This window comes from Meriones unguiculatus, chromosome 7 (genome assembly GCF_030254825.1).
Source record: "Meriones unguiculatus strain TT.TT164.6M chromosome 7, Bangor_MerUng_6.1, whole genome shotgun sequence".
Taxonomy (NCBI): Eukaryota; Metazoa; Chordata; class Mammalia; order Rodentia; family Muridae; genus Meriones; species Meriones unguiculatus.
Genome location: NC_083355.1, coordinates 65,891,178 through 65,899,733, shown reverse-complemented (window position 1 = coordinate 65,899,733; position 8,556 = coordinate 65,891,178). Strand labels below are relative to the sequence as shown.

Sequence of the window (8,556 nt, the reverse complement as noted above, 5' to 3'; positions counted from 1 at the left end):
TGAACTTGAACAAGTTACTTTGTCTAGCAACAGATTTCTCATCTATGAAAGTGGCCATGGGACCCATGTACCTATCCATGATCTGTGCTGCTGCTGGAGACCATATTGGTGTCTACAGACCAGGCTGCTGCCTGAGGCCATGTTGATAACCGTGGGCTGTGCTGCCACTGAGGACCATATTGGTATCCTCTTTTTCCTGGCTCTTCTAGTGCCCTTCTAGTGAGAGTTGGGCATATCCTATCCTGATTCATTATGACAAATCTTTCTCTGAATCATCACTTTGTCTGTCTCTCTACAAACTAACTTTACCTTCATTGTTTGAGATTAAAGGTGTGTGCTAATGCAGACAGCCCCTGAAAGACTCTACTGATCAAGGTATTGAAGCAGAGGCTGAGACTAACAGCCAAACTTTGAGCAGAGTGCAGGGAATCTTATGAAAGAAGAGGGAGACAGAAAGGCCTGGAAGGGACAGGAGCTCCAAAAGGAGACTAACAGAGCCAGAAAAACTGAGCCCTGGGGGCCCTGAAGAGAATGATACCCCAACCAAGGATAATGCATGGAGAGGACGCCGGCTCAGATGTAGCCCATAGACTCAGTCTCCATGTGGGGTTTCTAGTAGGGGGAGCAGGGGTATTTCTCTAGCATGAACACAGTGGCAGGCTCTCTGACCGTCGGGTATAGCCTTGCCAGGCCACAGAGGAAGACAATGCAACCAATCCTGATGAGACCTGATAGGGTAGCATCAAATAGAAGTAGTGGAGGACCTCCCCTATCAATGGACTAGGGGAAAGGTATAGGGGGAGAGGAAAGAGGGAAGGTAGGATTGGGAGGAGATGAGGAAGGGGGCCACAGCCAGGATTCAAATTGAATAAATTGTAATAAATTATGATAATAATAATAATTTTTAAAAAAAGGAAGCAGGGGGAGAGTAGAGTACAGAGGAGAGAGAAGGCAATTTTACTGGGAAAGTTTCACAGAAACAGGTTGTAGAGAGAAAAAGCTAGACACAGGTGAAGACAGCACGAGCCAGGAGAAGGAGCCAAAAGATTAGAATAGATTGAGTTAGTTTGTGGCCAAGCCAAGCAATTCAGTCAGAAGCTGAGGGAAGCCAGTTTGAATCATTCAGCTTGGGGAGGAGTTTGAGCCAGAACAGCTGAGAAAGAACTAAAAAGGGTGAGCTTATTCAACAGTAAGTCTCAGAAGCTGAAAACATTCTAGACCTTGTAGAGGAATTTTAATTCAGAGGATGGCTGCTCTGGCAAGAGATCACATCCAAAGACCTTCTAGGTCTGTGTGATCTGGAAAGCAGATCTGGGTTCAAGGCCAGCCTGGTATAGAGTAAGTAAAGAAAGGTCTAGGTGTGATGGTACATGCCTATAATCCCAAACAATGAAGGCAAAGTTAGTTTGTAGAAGTAAACACCCATGTTTGAAAGTGATGTTTAATTGACTGGCAGAAAAGATATGACAGAATATAATAGGCCCAACTCTCATGAGAAGAAAGAGGAAAGGGAAGCTACTTAAGGGGCAATGCAGAGAAAAGAAGAGGCACTTTTACAGGGAGAGTTTTACAGACAGAGGTTAAAGGCAGAACGAGCTAAAAAATTAGAAGGAGCCAGAAGATTAGAGCAGATTTCTGGAGTTAGTTTGAGGCTAAGCAGAGCAATTCAGAGGCTGAGAGAAAATGTATGCTAAGCGTCAGCTGGGAGAGGAGTTTAACCCAGAACAGCTGAGTTGAACCATCCAGCCCAGAGCTCAGAAAAGAGCAAGGGTGAGCTTATTTAGCAGTAAGTCTCAGAGGCTGAAACATTCTAGGCCTAGGTTATATTGTATGGAGGCTAGAAGCTTCCAGGACTAGGCCTAGGTTAGAAAGGGAAGCAGTAAGCCTCCCAGACAATTATCTCAGGTGAATAAAAGTTAATTTACAGTGTTTGCTTCGGCAGCACATATACTAAAATTAGAACAATATAGAGAAGATTAGCATGGCCCCTGTGCAAGGAAGACAGGCAAATTCATGAAGCGTTCCTTATTTTTGCTCTTTGATTACCTCCCCCTGATGGGGAGCAGCATTACCAAGCCACGGAGGAGGACAATGCAGCCTGTCCTAATGAGACTTGATAGGCTAGGGTCAGATGGAAGGGGGGAGGACATTTCCTATCAGTGGACTTGGAGAGGGCCATGGGAGGAGAAGAGAAAGGGAGGGTGGGATTGGGAGGGAATGAGGGAAGGGGCTACAGCTAGGATACAAATTGAATAAACTGTAAAAAATAAAATAAAACACCACACCATCGGGGAATAAATAAATAAATACAAGAAATGAAAAAAAAAGTTACATTTACAGATTTGACATTCTCTTCTGGCCCCTGGGGGTTCCTACACACATATAATGGAAATACATGTACTTAGGCACACATATATGTATAACAAAATAGATATTTTTTAAAAGAATGAATCCTAGAAGTTTGAGCTAGAATCTGTAAACCTCTTAAGACTCCATAATGAGTATCTACTTATAGACTGAGTTTTATTCTCTACAACTGAATGCCAAATAAAATTCTATTGTTACTATTTCTTCTGGAAAATTTTTATAGCTGGATAGGTGACAACTGGGAAGTAGATTAAATCCTGAATATTAGATTGTAGGCATAAGATTATTGTGTGATTCAAGTGCTGCTTTCTGCACCCCTAATATCTGTTTGCAGTCCTTGCTCTGAAAATCTCCTGTCTCAATGTTGTATAAACACTGCTCCCCAGTTGTCCTCTGATACTCCAATAAAATACTTACAGCCAATTGCTGAGCACAAAAGAAAATGGGGTTGGACTTCCTGCCAGCCAGCGGAAGAGGAGTTAGAGGAGAGAGTAGGAGATTCAGCCTTGGGCAAAGGCCCTGAAGAGTTGAGGAAGATTCATCTGGAGCAGGGAATGATAAAAAGTGCAAGTACTTCAGGGATTTTGGCAAAGAGGAAACCAGATTAGTTTAGAGGGTTAACAAAACAGTAATAACTGCTCAGTTATTGTTTTGTGAGGCATATTAAAATATATGAGTCTCAGTTATTTGGGTGATAGCTGGGTTAAGAGAGAAACTGAGCAACAAACACAGTATATAAAAATAAGTATGACCTTTGATTTAAGATAACCATCGTAGGAAAACAGTAACCAAAGTGAAGATTTGGGCTGTTGAAATTTGGTGTCATTATAATATAGGATAAACATACTAAAATCTGTACACCTAAAGAACCAAGCAAGAAGTAGGACCCTCAGTAAGATGCTCAGTCCACATTCAGAAAGGCAAATGGGATAGACATCAGAAGAGGGAGAAAACAGGGAACAAGACAGGAAGGAGCCTGCCACAGAGGGCCTCCAAAAGACTTTCCCTGCAGGGTATCAAAGCAGATTCTGAGATTCATAGCCAAACTATGGGCAGAATGCAGGGAATCTTATGAAAGAAAGGGGAGATAGTAAGACCTGGAAGGGTCTGGAGCTCCACAAGGAGAACAACAGAACCAAAAAATCTGGACCCAGGGGTCTTTTCTGAGACTGATACTCCAAACAAGGACCATTCATGTAGATAACCTGGAACCCCTGTACAAATGTAGCCTATGGCAGCTCAGTGTCCAAGTGGGTTCTCTAGTAAGAGGAACAGGGCCTGTCTCTGACATGAACTCAGTGGCTGGCTCTTTGATCATCTCCCCCTGAGGAGGGGACAGCCTTACCAGGCCACAGAGGAAAACAATGCAGCCAGTCCTAATGAGACCTGATAGGCTAGGGTCAGATGGAAGGGGAGGAGGACCTCCCCTATCAGTAGACCAGGGGAGGGGCATGGGAGGAGAAGAGGGAGGGGGCTACAGCTGGGATACAAAGTGAATAAATTGTAATAAATTTTAAAAAGGAAATTTGGTGTCATAATTAAAATAACTGTATTTGTTATTCTGTGTATATCTGTATTTTGCCTGTGTGTATGTCTCTGCACCACATGTATGCCTAGTGCCTGAAGAGATCAACAGATTCCTTAGAACTGGAGCTATAAGTGACTATGAACAACCATGTGAGTTCTGGGAACTGAACCCTGGTCCTCTACAAGAGCAACAGTGCTGTTAACCACTGGGCCATCTCTCCAGCTCCCTGGTATCCTGTTTTAAAATGTGCATGAAATCCTTGAGATTTGGCTTAATAAAGTACCATGCCACTGCTTTGCTGCACAGACTTTGGTATAAGTACATATCAGGGTTTTTCCTTACAAACATTTTCAAGGCCCTGGATGGTCATATGCTTGGTCAGAACTCCATAAGGACAGGTCAGAGGACTCAGAACCCAGCTCTCTTTTCTGTCAAGACATGATGCTGTTCTGTGTGAATTAACTGTTCTTTTTCCTCTCTTCACCTCTGCACCTGGTGAAGCTGTCTGTAGCATGGCCTCAACCTTTAATCCTATTTGAAGCAACAAATGATACGCAGCAGAAAAAAATCCTGTGCATCCCTCTCCATGGCTTTGACCTCTATCATCCTGTGGTTATTTACGTGAGCGAACAATAGCCGGTAAAATAGACTCAGTAAATTTTTTTGTGGCAGGTTGTCTGGTGGCAGAAAATATTTATTGAGTGCAAGAGGTATAAAGCATTCTGAGTTTTTCAGAAACACATTCAAAGAAGAAAAAAGGTGGTGGGGGAACCTGGTTCTGCTCTTAACTCACTAGCGTAGCCATTCCCCTTCTCAGTGCTTCTGCTCGATTGTAATGTCACTGGGATCAAACTAAATAGCAAAAGAAGCAGACACAGACCTTAATCTGAGATAGGTTTCTGCACCTGTAACACAAAACCCATCTAAAGTCCTGGTCCACACAATAAGTAAACACACACATACATACATACACACACACACGTACACAGTGCAGAACCAGAAATTTCTAGAACTTAGTATGCAGAAAAATTAAGAATAAAATAAACCTTCCATGTAAATTTTTCGGACAAAAACAGATATTATGCTATACTTTGGATCTTAGCCGAAGGGCCAGCAAGCAATGCCATGAACAGCAGTTCAAATCTCAAGTCAGTTTAAGTAACTCCGGTGGGCCTCTAGGAAAAGTTGGAGTTGGGGGGATAAATCTAATCAACACTGTATATAAATGAAATGCTCAAAGAATAGATAAATAAAATTTGTTTTTTAAATGTCTAATGGTACACTTAAGATTTGGATTTCACCAGATGTAAATGTTACCTTAAAAAAAAAAAAAAAAAAAAAACTACAAGCAGTGCCTGGAGAAATGGCTCAGAAGCTAAGAGTGCCCACCGGTTTTTCCAAGAACGAGTTTGATTCCCAGCACCCATACCAGGTGGCTTGTAAGTTCCTACACAGATCTCTGCGGTTCCAGAGATCTGATATTCTTTGGCCTCTGGGTCACCTGCAGAAATATGGCACACATAAACTCACCAAGGTACTCATACATGTAAATAAAAATAAATATTTTTTTTTAAAACTGAAAACAAACTGGACACAGAGGCACACACCTGTGATCCCAGCACTCAGGAGGTAGAAGCAGGCAGAGCTCTGTGAGTTCAAGGCCAGCCTGGTCTACAAAGGGAGTCCAGGACAGCCAGGGCTACACAAAGAAACCCTGTCTCAAAAAAAAAAAAAAAAAAAAAAAACCCTGAAAACAACCACTAAAAGCCAGTTAATTGTGCACTGGCAATAAAGTATTTGACAGCTGTGCCTCCTTTCAAATACTTCAAAACATGAGATAGGTTACATGAGTGAGGCAAAAAGACTGTGCTAATAAGACTAAAAATCGAGGTGACAGATTTCATTTTCTTTCTTTATATTGAATTTTTTTCTAAATAAAAGATTGAAGCAAAAGGAAGGTCCCTTATAATGGACAGTCACAATTTATAAATTGGCAAAAATCTTTAGACCACATTTAGTCACACAGTCAAAGGACCATGAAGGGATATAAATATAGATCAAGAAGACAGAGATACAAATAAGGGAGATGTAGCAGGTATGGCATGAATTGGAACTTATTTTCAGGGAGCACAGTAGATGGAAGTGTACAAAACATTAAAAAAACACTTATAATCTAGTTCATTAAAACACTTGCAGCCACTAGCTGCAACCAGCACTCAGTTGGGAAAGGGGGGGACGCTCTTTGTAAACAGCTGTTTTGCTTTGTGTCTCAAGGTAATAAGCTGAGACCACCAGAGAGGAAGGACTATGCTAAGTATGTGGCCCTCTGCCACAGAGCATCCTGGCTTTGGGAAAGAACCAGGGAGAGAAAGACAGAGGAAAGGAGGTGGAGCTGTGAAAAGACAAGGAAGAAAAAGGTGGGGTGAGGAAGGGGTGAAGAAAGAGAAAGACGAATCTAAGTCCCTTGTCGGAGCAGAAGGTAAGAGGAGACAACCAGCGAAAGACTGAAACAGAAGAATGTAGTAAAAGTCTATGGTGACAGGTGACTTAGGACCTGAGAGCAGAGGGGCTGCATGGACCATTAGAGGTTGTTTCTCGCTGCTATGAAATCTCTGCCGCTATCCTTTTCCCAAATCTGCACAGAAGGCATTTACACTCATGAATGTTTTATGTGAAAGGGCTTTTAGTGGACATCAAGCAGGGAGCTCAATATGGTTTCTGGGTCAGAGTAGTGCAAAAATCTTGAGAAGGGCTTCAGAGTCCCCACGGGACTTTGAATGGGGGTGTCCATGCCAGCTTTATGTAGCTCTCTTGGGGCCAGGAAGAATGAGAAGCAGAGAAAAGATCAGACATCAGCTTAGTCTAGGAAAGGCTGATTTTTCGGAGAGGAGAATTTCAAAAAGCACTTTTTCTTGTCCATCTTTAACCCAGAGGACCTTCGTTACCAGGCTTGGAAATTCAAAAAAGGCAGAACCAGCTTTTTCAACAGGGTCACATTGCCACCTGCTGGTAGCAACACTGAATTTGCAATTCTTTAGAAGGCTGGTTTCCTTCATTCACACAGTCCTCCTCTCTAGAGCAACACAGATTTGCCCATTTTATCATCTAACAGCAATCTTTTTTCTTTCAATAAACTTTTTAAAAAGTATAGTTATATCATTTCTCTCCTTCCCTGTCATCCCATGCCTCACTCCTTCTCAAATTAGTGGGTTTTTTTTCTTTGATTACTATTGTTACATATATATTGTATATATTGTATATTCACAAACACATAACTGCAAACTGCTGGATTTTTTTTTTTGTTGTTTGCGTGCATGTGGTTTCAGGACCGAGCACTTTGTATTGAATAACCAGTTAGGAGTCTCTAATTCCCCCTCTCTCAGCAGCCGTTAGTTGACTAGATTGTCTTGGGGTTGTACCCTGAGAGCCTTTCCCACTTCCATGTTAGCACGTCTAATGGTGGTGTTGTTCAGGTTGTTTTAGGCAGCCATTTCTAGAAAAATACAGTCTCACTGCAGAGCTCCGCGTCCTCTGGCTTTCTTTCTTTCTTTCTTTCTTTCTTTCTTTTTTTTTTTTTTTTTTTTTTTTTACTGAAGGAATCTGATTAACAATAATGTGTTCATTGCAGAGGTTTTCAACCTTTGGGTCCCAACTGCTTTGAGGTCAAAAGACATTTTCACAGGGGTTGCCTAAGACCTTGTGAATTATCAGATACTTACATTATAGTTCATAACAATAGGAAAATTACAGTAATGAAGTATCAGTGAATATAATGTTTTGGTTGGAAGTCACCACAACCTGAGAAACTGTCCCTAAAAAGTTTCAGCATTAGGAAGGTTGAGAACCACTGGTTTATATGAAGAAATTTCTTTATATTCCTTGTCAAAGGTTTTCTTTACTTAATAAAAATAATATTCTACCAAATTTCAAAATAATGAATAAAGTACATACAGTAAATTAAATAACATATAACAAAATGCCAATTCTCCTACACTGTAATGTTTTTCTTTGTTTGTTTGTTTATTAATTACACTTTATTCACTAGCCCCTCCCTCCGTCCCTCCCTTCGCCCCTCCCCATCTCACCGTCCCTCCCCTTTCTTCACGAATGCCCCTCCCCAAGTCCACTGATAGGGGAGGTCCTCCTCTCCTTCCTTCTGCCTTTGGCTCTTATAATCTTCCTCCTCTCTTCCTGCCACTTTTTCAACATTCTCTCAGCCTTAGATTTAGGATCTATGATGTACATTATCAGTTGAAACTCAGTTCTCCACAGTCCTCTACATTGTATCCAGTTGTGTTTTTCTGCATTGGTCTCCATTTACTGTAAAGAGAAGCAACCTGAATAAGAGGTAAGAGCTACAGTTACCTGTGGGTGTAGAGAGAAGTTTTAGGATACAGTTAGAAATTATGCTGGCCTAGTAAAGTGTCAATAGTAGGTTCTCTTTTAAGATCTATGACCTCGGGGCTGGAGAGATGGCTCAGAGGAAGAGCACTGATTGCTCTTCCCAAAGGTCCTGAGTTCAATTCCCAGCAACCACATGGTGGCTCACAACCATCTAAACATGAAATCTGGTTCCCTCTTCTGGCGTGCAGGTGTACATGCTAACACACATTGCATAAGTAATAAATAAATAAATCTTTAAAAAAAAAAAAAAGATCTAT

At 41.5% G+C, this 8,556-nt stretch overlaps 1 non-coding gene across 1 annotated transcript; it reads left to right on the top strand.

Moving 5' to 3' along the window:
- The first annotated feature begins 1,926 nt into the window (after positions 1-1,926).
- Positions 1,927-2,033, top strand: LOC132655482 (U6 spliceosomal RNA). Its single transcript, XR_009593290.1, has one exon. It is a non-coding gene; the product is annotated as a U6 spliceosomal RNA (small nuclear RNA).
- The last annotated feature ends 6,523 nt before the right edge of the window (positions 2,034-8,556 follow it).